This window comes from Equus przewalskii, chromosome 23, assembly GCF_037783145.1.
Source record: "Equus przewalskii isolate Varuska chromosome 23, EquPr2, whole genome shotgun sequence".
NCBI classification, from domain to species: domain Eukaryota; kingdom Metazoa; phylum Chordata; class Mammalia; order Perissodactyla; family Equidae; genus Equus; species Equus przewalskii.
In genome coordinates this window covers 2,232,583-2,244,117 of record NC_091853.1, presented here as the reverse complement: position 1 = coordinate 2,244,117, position 11,535 = coordinate 2,232,583, and the positions used below count along the sequence as shown (strand labels likewise).

At 45.2% G+C, this 11,535-nt stretch overlaps 1 long non-coding RNA gene across 2 annotated transcripts; it reads right to left on the bottom strand.

Moving 5' to 3' along the window:
* Positions 1-272: 272 nt before the first annotated feature.
* On the bottom strand, positions 273-10,503 carry LOC103565613 (uncharacterized). Of its 2 annotated transcripts, XR_011532128.1 has the most exons (5): positions 10,207-10,503; positions 4,015-4,109; positions 3,676-3,908; positions 2,402-2,596; positions 273-1,880 (listed from the first exon to the last, which is right to left on the bottom strand). It is a non-coding gene; the product is annotated as an uncharacterized lncRNA (long non-coding RNA). The 2 variants fall into 2 exon arrangements; XR_548331.2 differs by lacking the exon at positions 4,015-4,109 and having other exon boundaries at positions 10,207-10,384.
* Positions 10,504-11,535: the final 1,032 nt, after the last annotated feature.

The following is an 11,535-nucleotide window of genomic DNA, read 5'->3' as shown; positions in this document are numbered from 1 at the left end:
AGGACAACAAATGGCTCCACCCTGATATGGTACGTGGGATGAGGGTGTGACAGTTTCTATGTACACTCTCACACACACCCTGAAAGCCTGGCACCTTATTCCTGGTCCTAGGCGAAGACCTGGTCTGTCACAGCTGACAGGGACTCCTACAAAGGGCCAAGCCACATCTTATCACAGACTCCCCAAAAGAGGGAAGGCCCCCCTCCTGAAGGACCAATTCAACAGGCTGTATTTGGTTGAACTGTTTCATGTGTATATTTCAGGACACACCATGAGGAGCAATCACTTTATTTTTTGTTAATTGCCCTGATAAAGAAGGAAGCTTGGGGCTAGCTGTAAGGTAAGACTTGGTAGGTATCTGGAGCCCTGGCATCAACACAAGGCTGGCCAACACGGCGTAAAGTTCACTTTTCTCCGAGATGAAAGTTACATCCAGCCTGCCCTTCTGCTCTGCGTCCTCGTTCCTAGTGGCATGCCCATTTCCCCAATTCTCCCAATTTGAGAGGTTCTCTTCCCTTGTTACTTAAAGATACCATGCTTCCCCATGTCCTCACCCTTCAAAGAGCATTTTTTCTGTAAGAATGGTGTTTGGGATTCAAGAATAGGATAATAAATCCAAATCCAGTTGTCTCCATCTTGAAGAGGGGCAAGTGGACCCAGTGAGAATGTCCCCATCCTGAACTTTATCTGTCCTCCCATATCCATAAAGGATTGCTCTTCCTTCAGCTTAGACTGATCAGGTGGAAGGTGAGAGTGGGGTCAGGGTTGTCCTCACCTCTTTTTGAAGGATTTTGGGTGGAAGTTTGTAAAGGCCATTCATTCGATTTTAAAACGTAAAGTAGCAATTCTACTTCACTTGGCCTGTATCTCTGCTGTACCTGCTGCAATCTTGCTGCCACTGGGAGCAAACCAGGTGCCAGATATAGGAGGTAGCGTCTGCTCAGCCTAGCACAGTAGTTCTGAGCCCTCAGATGTGTTGGCAGCTGCTTCTCTGGATCACCACTCATGTGCTATCCTGAGAGTTCTCCAACTCAGTGGGGCAGGCCCACGTGCTGGCCTACACAGAGGCCAGGGGATGGGCCCAGGCACCTCTCAGGTGCCTCCTTCCACAGTGGGAAGTGTGATCTGGCAGAGACCACTTTGTAAGCTGGGGGTCGGCAGGTGTGCAAAAGCTGATGTCTATTCCCTGGAAGGCAGGACAGGTGAAAGACTGAAGAGAAGGCCCTAGGTGATGTTACGAGTTAGAGCTGGAAGTGAAGATTTAAGAGCCTACAATATATGTAAGCGTGTGAGATGAACCACTCCACCCCTTGATCCGTGATCATACATGTAGGAAGAAAAGGATCGTGCTGTCAGAATATGAAGCTATAGGCTCATAGATTAGAGGAGGTGGGGACCAGGGGGATGAGCAGGAGAAATCATGTCCATCTCAGTCAGAGTCTAAGGAGGAATGCAGCTAAAATGCTCCCAAGCTCTCTTCCTCACGTGAGGGACTGTGGAGCATAACAGATCTGAGCTCAATTCAACCTCCCTCACTTAATAATCAGGGAACCTGGAACTCTAACTTTCTGAACCTCAGGGATCTCCTCTGGAAAATGGGGTAGCACCATCCTTTCAAGATTGGTGGGATGAACAAGTGATATAAAATATGTAAAGCTCAGTGCTTGAAATAGTGTAGATAATAAATGATAGTATTGTCTTCTGGGTCTTATTCCTTCCTTCTCAAAGGGAGCAAATGTAGAAAGGGTTGGAAGCCACGAGTTCACCCAATTCAGCTCTGAGACGAAAGGGGAGAGATCTTGCTGCAAATAATAGTCCAAAGTAACAGCTAGGCTTTTGCACATTTTCTAGGTGACTCAACTTCACCCACACCATGATTCCTGGAATTTGAAAAGAAAGGGATCAGTGTGAATATGGTGTTTGTGTCTCAGTGAAGGCTGAACCAGCTTCCCTGTTCCAAAACCCAGCTTCCCCTTTACCAATCTTTTGCTACCCATGACCATATAGTTTGCTTCTTTTTGCTTCCTTTAACTTCCTTTTGCTGTGTGGTTCAGGGAACTAAATGCTATTGTATAGTTACTTATTTTAAGATGGAAGAAAAGAATAAACATATAATAGGAGGGAACTCTGGCTAAAATCAGGGAGAGATATCTGGGGCATTTTTAAAAAGTAGGGTGGGCATCTTTCAGGAATCAATCAGGCATTAGTTAGCAGGAGGCAGGAGGGGATAGTGGACGACCTCTCCCAATCCCTTCTGACATAGGGGCCCTGTGAATTGCAGGAGTCATTGCCATCACCACGGCCATCACCATCATGATTGTCACTGACTTAGCATACAAGTGAGCTAAAAATAGGTGACATTCCAATTCTAGGCCCTCGTTCCCTCTTGCTCATTGCCTACCTGGATCGTTATCCTTTATCACCACTTGCTGTGTATCCAAAGTTCAAAATAATCTGAAGCAGGATGCTATCGTGGCAAAGCTCGGGACGAGGCGAGGTTTAGTGAGTCACTTCATCTCACTCATAGAATGGCGGACTTGACTGGACTGCCTCCTAGATCCGTGCCGGCCCTGATCTGCATTAGGAAGTCAACACCCTGCCAAAAATAATCACAATATAGTCTAAGGGAAAATACACCTCACAGAACCCAAGAGCTGGAAGGAAACTTTTAGGCTGTGTACTCCAACCTCCCACCTAAAGAGGAATTATGTCTATAGGTGGATAGAGATATGGTGAGAAAGATGGATGGGCGAGTGGGTGGACGGATCAGGGGGCGGTGGGGGGAGGAAATTGAGAACACATAGTGGCCAACAGCACAGGCTCAGGCTGCCAGGCTCTCAGCACCCGGGTTTCCTTTTCTGTTTCTTTCTCTTTGCATCCTTTAACTTCCTTTGTTGTGTGGTTCAGGGGACTATATGCTATCCTACAGTTATTATTTAGTTTAAGAATGGAATAAAAAACTGAGCTTAATTATAACAGGAATGAACCCTCTAGAGGCAATAATAATCCTTACCTGTTGCAGTTGTTATGAGGACAGAATCAAAGGAGGTAATACGTGTAAAAAACACTTAGCATATTGCTCAGTAAATGCATTCTATTAATATTACTATCATATACATATGTAATTCAGATGTCGAAAGGGTCCCCGTTGAGGACTGAATGGATCTTAGCCTACACCTAAATTGCTCGACCTGAAACAGTCAGAAGCCCTCCTCCAGTTTCCCGACCCTCCTGCGTCCTGTCTCCAGCTGTGCGCTGCTTCGGGCCTCCCCACGCCTCCCCACCCTCGCACTCCGCACACTGCCCACCCCGTGTCACCCTCACCATCCCACTGCCACCACTCCAGACTCAAAATCCTGGCCCTTACTTGATTCCCGTGGAAAACCAAGCTACTTTAAGCATTTTGTGATTTTCTGAGATCTGAACTGAAGACTGGGGTGTGGGGTGCTGAGGGACCTAACACTCACACTCAGCCCGCCACCACCTCCCCTGCTACTCTTTCTTTCCTCTTTTTCCCTCCCGATGTGTTACAGCACACCCAGGAAATTCTTCTCACCTCCACCCACACTCAGGAGCATCTGCTCCAAGGGACTTTTCCAAACAATTTCTCATCCATGAATAGAGGTGTCTCGTGGAAATGAGCTCTGGAGACTCCAGAGTTCTCTACCTCCTTACCTTCACTCCTGAAAGTGGAGAGGAAGACATGACACATCTACGCCTCCAACTCACACCAACCTCGCTATCCTCTTCCCAAGGGGTTCAGCAGGGCCCCTTTTGGCTGCTCCCTGCTCTGTGCAGTTACTTGGACATGAGGAGAGCTTTGGTCTTCTCTCCCAGTGACTCCCAAGTCCAGCCCTTCAGGCGAGGGCTCCTCTGCATTAGTCAGGGCCCCAGGTCGGTCTTGTGGGCTGTGGGGATATCATTTAGTTGAAGTTAGTTCAACATGGCATCATCGGCATTCTACGGTAACTTGAAATCAGTTACAACTCTAGCCCAAATATTCTGCCATCTCACCTCCACTTCAAGAAGCAGGGACAGCCCTGTGCCTCTGACCTCCCCTACTGGGAAGGGTGTCCTCTGGCGGGTGCCTGCCCTGAGCAGCCAGCCTCCTGCAAGAAGAGTTTGGAGTGACCACCAAGTTTGCGTTTTTGTTCTTGTTCTTCTGCATGGGACTGGAATATCTCCCTGTGCTGCTGTGCTCTCATTTCCTGACCTAAGTGTGCAGAAGACCAGGGCAGAATTAGCTGCTTGAGAAGTTTCTCTTCAGACTGCCACTCTGTGCTTCATGCCTCAGCTGCCTACTCCATCTCCACTTCAGCATCTCAAAGGCACCTCGAACTGGACGTGTCCAAACACAGAGCTATGTGGGGGACCCCTCATCTGATCCTTTTACAGTGTTCTATATTTCAGTAAGCAACACTGGCATCCATCCAGTCAGTAAAGCCGGAAACCAAAACATCACGCATGACACAGCCCTCTCCCTTGCCCTCAGTAATCAGTTACCAAATCATGGCAATGTCACCTCCAAACATTGTTCAGATCTGTCCTCTTTTCCTCTTTGCCCTACCACCACAAGTGTACCAGCGCCCTACATCTCTCTGCTGGACCATCGCAGCAGCTTTCTAAGTGTTCTCTTCATGTCCACTCAAGCCCTCCTGCAGGCCCTTCTCCACCCAGCAACCAGAGTTGTCTTCTCATCTGTAGTGTACTACCTCTCACAGAAGAAAGAAGAGGCCCTTAGAAAATGCATGTGTCTGCACATTTGTGCAAAAAGAAATACATGAAGTTTAAACCAAAAACTAATGTGATACACATTAATCCCTGTAAAGAAATACAGGGGTGGGTGGAAAGCTGTGGGAAGAAAAGGGGAATGGGAGATCAGGGTAGAAGGAAGAGGGGCATGGCACTTCTCTGAGGATACCTTTATGTAGACTTCAGATTTTAGACCCGTGGTGATGTTTCTTTTATCCAGAGAAAGAATATATAAACAATGAACAAATGACAACCAGGATGTGTATGTGTTTGGAGGAGGAAGGTGGAAGGATCCAAAATGGAATACAAACAGTAAAAAGTAAACCTAAGTATATTAAAAATGAATGACATAACCATTCATTACTATGAATGAGAGTGGGAGTGGGGAAGAAAAGAACTAATCTAAGTAACTTTGAAAAAAATGTATTTTGACTATATGCTGTCAAAGGCTAAAGCCAGATTCTAGCTGACGAATTTGATGAATGTGTTTTTCACATTTACGGATTAGCATTTTGAATTTACTTTACATATATTACATGACTGAGCAAATAAGTAACTACACTCATGTGCCGCATAATGACGTTTTGGTCAACGACAGACCACATATATGACGGTGCCCCCATAAGATTAGTACCACGTAGCCCGGGTATGTAGGTTTGTGTAAGTGCAGTCTATGATGTTTGCACAACAACGAAATTGCCTAACAATGCATTTCTCAGGACGTATCCATGTCATTAAGTGACACATGACTGTATATTATGGATAAAAGAGCCAGGTTTCTCACTGTTGGAGAAGGGAGTTATAAACAAGAAGATGAGCAAGACTAGAATGAACCCTGTGGTTCTGGATTGGTATTGGAGGTATCTAAACTCATGATTTTAATCTATATACAGATAGACGAATACAGACAGAGAGATAGATGTGTGTGCATGTGTGTGATATTCATATGTATATTTCCCAGCTCTGTCCGCTGAGAGAGCCTAGTAGCAATGACATCCCTGTTGTAATGCTCTAGCACTCAGATGTTGGTTTCTAAGTGTCATTTTCCAAAAAGGAGATCCAGAGGCTCTTGGAGAATTCCAGCCTAAGGACAGGGAAAGGATGAGATGGGCCCAAAACATCTTGTGGTGGCAAAAAGTAAAGAAATACTCAAAAAATGGTGGGGACATCTCCAAAGGACAAAAGAGCCACTGTAAAGGGTCTCTCAATTGCCAAACATGGATAAGTTGACAAACAAAATAAATGATAGTCACGGACTATAACCCATAGAATAAAATAAATATACATGATTCTATACTGATATAAACAAATAATTGAATAAATAATTAAATTAGCATTAAGGAACCATTCTTCACGTCAGTAGAATTTCAATCAATAAACATAGGAGGAACGATGGAAATAGAGAAATCACAATTTGGCAAACACTACGGTATTAATTTTTGAATTATTCAACAATTATTCAAGAATCATTCATTAATTGGTGATAAAATTAATGGGAAAAAGTATGATGAGAAAAAGAATATTTGCAAAGTCTCAAAGTATCCCTTAAAAGGAAAAAATAGTATCTTTGCAATGAAGAAACTTGGCAGACACAAGTTCAGTCAAGTGATCAAAGTTAACATCACCTATTATAACACACATTGACGTCTAGTACACGGCACTGAGAAGGACACGTCACAGTCGTGGTGTGCTTGCCAGAAATGCACAACCTGATCTTAAATATGAGGAAACGTCAGACAAATGCAAATTGAGAGACATTCTACAAAATAATTGGCCAATTTTCTTTCAAAGCACCATGGTTTTGAAAGATAAAGAAAAGACTGTGAAGAACTATCACACATTGGAGGGGACAAAAGAGACACAGCAAATAAATGCAACGTGAGATCCGAGGGAGGTTAGCTCTCACACCAGAAAAGGACATCCCAGCTTGTTTTAATGTGTACTATGTAAGACGTTAACATTTGGGGAAGCTGGGTCAGAGTACGTGGGAACTCTTTTTGCAACTTTTTTAAAGTTCAAAATTATTTAAAAACAAAGTTTTAAGAATGAATTATTTTTCCAAAATAGAAAACTAAAGCAGTCAGGACCTGGCTTCTCCATTACTCTTTGGATACAAACCAAAATCTCAGACATGGACTCCAAGCTCTCAAAGTTCCATCACAGACAGCCCAGTTCATCCCTCCAGCCTCCCCTGCACCCTCTCTGAGCTGTAGTCACTCCTTCAGTCCATGGAATTAGTCATTCTCTTCCCTAGAGAGCGTTTGCTTATCACTGATTTATTAATGTCTACTCCTCCACTAGACTAAGCTCCATAAGATCAAAGACCATGTCTCTTTTTGGTCATCATTGTATGCCCTGCACATTGCACAGTTCTGGGTACATAGTAATCACTCAATGAAAATTTGTTGAATGAATGAAGGAATGAATGATGGAATAGGGTGCAGGGTGCCACAAAGGCCCATCATTCCTACAGCTCAAACAAAAAGTGAGACAATGCTGATTCACCAAGGCTCAGGTGCACCTTTTCAATTTTTCTGACTATGCCTCATTTATATTGGGACTCACAGGTGGTCCTAGGGGTCCTCGCAGGAATTAGGATTGGCAAGCAAATGCATGGGCATCATCTCTACCCAGGGCCTGTGATTCCATTGGGGAACCTCCTAACCAGAGGTAGAGAACCTCATCCCAACTCCCCAGGACCATGCTTATGTACCTTGAAAGGTCGCAGAGAACAAGTTAAGAGGGCAGAATCTGGAGTGAGATCCTGGTGCTTATCTTGAAAACTGTAATAATAGGTAGCATTTACTGCAGTAAGTATATTGAAGACACAGAGGCAGGCACTTTACCCACATTATCCTGTTTAATCCTCACAACAACTCTAGTAATATTGCCACTTTGTAGAAGAGGAAACTAAAGCAGGCAGAAAGAGGATAAGAGGCTTGCCCCAAGCGGCACAGCTAACAAGTGGCATCAGCCTCGATCTCTGACTGGAGTACAAACTTTCTAAGATAGTCCTTTCTTCGTCATCCTCTCAAGGAGGTAAAAACTGCCAACCTCGGTCAATGTTCCAGTGGGAAAGGTCTCATAAGAGATCAGTCTTGTGGCCTCTCCATTCTGATTGCCTCTCATACCGGGATAGGATTATGCACTTTCAACAGCATCTGGAGACGTCATCTGCACTGTTGAGCTTAACTGGTGAGTGACTTCATGGCAGGAATTGGGGCTCAGGAAGATTGGATGTGCAGGGCCTGACAAGCACATGGACAGGAGAGAACTTTCTGGGTGGGGACCTGAGTTACATGGGCGGCAGACAGCCCACCCCATCTCTGGGTCCAGTTTCTTTCCTGGGGCTCATCTCAAAGAAGCTGCATGAGGCTTGGGGCTGGTTTTGAAAAAGAAGACTTTGAACTCTTTGGCTTCCTGCTCACTTACACTAGGGATCCCTTTTGTCAGCCCCTGAAGAGCAGCCCCCACTCTCCATTCCCTTCCCTTGCCCCTAGGAGCATGGCTTTACCATGAGTAAGGCTTCCTCACTCCCTAGGAACCTGAACCTTTGAGTTCTCCTTCAGCCTCTGTATTCCCCTCCAGTCCTGGGAGGGAGGAAGCAGGGGAGGGCTCCAAAATATGGAGTTATAAGACCTGGTTCTTCCACCACGTGGCTGCTGTATGCTGTTGAGCAAGTCACCAACCATCTCTACTCCGTCCCTGACTCACAGAGTTGTTTTGAGACTTCCATGAGACACATAGTGATGGAGGCACCAGGAGGTCTCTTCAGTGCTGTACAGATGTTAGTAATCTTCCTATTCCTCCAGCCTGGAGATGGAGAATGGCATTGCTGGCATGGCAGCTGTGAAAGGAGGCACACAGTGTTCTGTGGCTTTGGCTGCCCAGCAGTCTTTGGACCACAGCTCTTCTCCAGGAACTGTGTGTCCCAGGTGGGATCCCATGGCCCTGAAGACCTCTTCTCCTCACTTCTACTTCAACTAACAATTATTGAGCCCCTGTTATGAGCCAGGAATTCCCACATCCAGTGTCAGGTTTAATCCTCATCACAACCCCACACATGTATATACGACCTCCTATCAATTAGGGAACTCAGGCTCAGAGAGTTTACTTAACTTGCCCAAGTTCATAATTTGGCAATTAGTAAAGCCATGGATTTGAATCTGTCTGCCTGTCACCAAGGCCAGTGCTGTTTCTACCATTACAGATCTGCCACAGACAAATAACTTCATTTGAACTCCAAAGAGCCCTATGATCTAGACAAAGGCAGAATTATTATCCTTGTTTTACATATGAAGGAAATAAGTTTCAGAGAGTCATGGGGTCATAAGATGTAGAATTAGAGATGGAATCATGGCCTCTGTTTCAGTGCACTCATTTTTTTCATTCATTCATTTTACAAACAATTTCCTGAGTTCCAGCCCTCACCCAATATTGGGAAAACAAAGATGAATAAGACAAATCCAGATCATAGAGGAGCTCATAATCTAGTGGAAGAAAAGACAACAAAATGGGATTATAATAAAGACAGTAGGGATACAGAACCAGAGAAGATAGAGCTCTAAGAGAGGAAGGGGAAAAGCCTGGTGAGAAGAAGCTATTTCAGATAGAAGGAACAGCGTGGGCCAAGAAAACACGAAAGGACATGGTTCACGTGGAGAATTGTCTGTGATGTACCACACCACGGGATGAGACTGGAGAAGCAGACAGCAGGAGACGGTAGAAGGCCTGTGTGCCACGTCAAGGAGTCTGAACATTACCCTGTAAGCAATGAAGAGCCAACGGAGGATTTAAAGTAGGGAAATGGCAAGACCAAGACTGCCTTTTATAAAGGTTACTCTGGCCAAGGCTGTGGGAGAGGGAACACACTGCAGTGACAATGAAACAAGGAGACCAGGTAGACTATCGGTCAAGGATGCTCTGGCTGCAGGTAACAGAATCCCCTCTGACTTAAATAAAAGGGCTATTTTTTTGTCCCATACTGAGAAATCTGGGAGGAGGTGCTGTTGGAATGGTCGGGGCTGGAGGCACTGTGATTCTCCTTGCCTTTCCCTCATTGGTTGCAATATGGTGCCTCCAATCACGGTGTCAGCATTCAAAGGAGGAAGAAGGGAAAGAAAGCGTGGCAGCAGATGTATCTGTCCTTTTTAATCAGGAAAGCAAAATCTTGCTCAGAAACTCTTCTTTTAGATCAATGAGACAAGCCTCCTCTACTTGTAAAGGTCCCTTCCCCATCCTCTCTCCTAGAGTTCAGCCTGGGAGAAGGAGGTGGGTAGGAGTGTTCTGTTAGCTAATCCACAATGTGCCTAACAGTCCCAGTGGGAGTTTAAATAAGCCAGTCAAGAGGGAGAGAGGAGAAGCAAGTCCATGTGCGTTCACAAATCTAACAAGCCCCTGAGCAACTCACCAGAGATAGAGTGAAGAGGAAGAGGAGTTCAAAATGACTCTCACCTTGCTGGCGTGGGCGAGTGGATGGAATTCATGGAGGTGCCATAGGAGTTGGACCAGGAGAAAGAGGTGGTTCAGTTTGGGACATACTGAGTTTGAAATTGCTGTGGGACTTCTAAGTTGACATGGTCCCTAGGTAGGTGGACTATGGGTCTGCAGCTCAGGAGAGAGACATAATAATGGGGACAATTGATGGGTGACAACTGATCATAAGCATGGATGAGGTTGTCAAGGGAGGATGGTTGTCAAGGGAAGAGGAAGAGCAGGGGTGATGGATGGATCTGTCGGGCGCACCAGCATCTGAAGGGAGGTAAAGGAAGAGACGTCCATGAAGAAAGATGCACCTCCAGTCTCTGTCTGACCGCTGCCTAGTACCTCTCACAGTAAAAATTAACAACCAAACCAAACCAAAACCTTCCTTAACCCCACATCCTCGAGAGCAGGGTTGTCCAATAGAACTTCCTGTGAGGATAAAAATATACGTGCTCTAATCAATAGAGTAACCACTAGCCACATGTGGCTATCAAGCCCTTCAAATATGGGTAATGTGACTGAGAAACTGAATTTTTAACTTTATTTGATTTTAGCTAGTTTTCATTTAAGTTTTTAAATAGCCACGTGTGACTAGCGCCTCCATGTTGGTCGGCGCGACTCTGGAGGTCTGGCCAGCTCTCTGCTTGTCCTCTGGAAACGCTCCTTGAAATCATCACAGCCCTTCCCTTCTCACCCCACACTCACTCTCCACCTCCTTCAAACAAGCATCTGACTTCTCTATGCCCCCGGGACTGCATTGTCAAGGTCACTAGTGATGCTCACGTTGGCAATGGTCCTCTTTGCTCTCATTTTATTTGATCTCTCTGCAATATTTGACACAGTTGACAACTCACTCCCTTCTATTTGAAATACTTTTTTCTCTTGTCTTCTGGGTGCTTTCTGCTCCTTCTCAGTCTCCTTTGCCAGCTTATCCTCTTGGGCCCCAGGGCTCCAACCAGGCCGGGACCCCCTGCTCAGATATATATACACGTTCTCCTTTAAACACATCAAGTTCGTCCCAGCTCTTAGACTTCGCCTTGGCTGTTCTTTCTGCTAGAATTCTCTTCCCCTCATCTTTACACAGCTGCTTCCTTCTCATCCATCAAGTCTTGCATTAAATTTCAGATCTTCAGAGAGGCCTTTGCTGAGGCTCAACCTAAAGATGACACTCAATCTTTTCTTTCATAGTACCACACTTTAATTCTCCGCATAGTGTTCACCACTATCTGATATTTTCTTGTGTGTTTGCTTATTTTATTTGCTTTCTCTTTCCCTCAACCAAAATGTAAATTCTGTGAA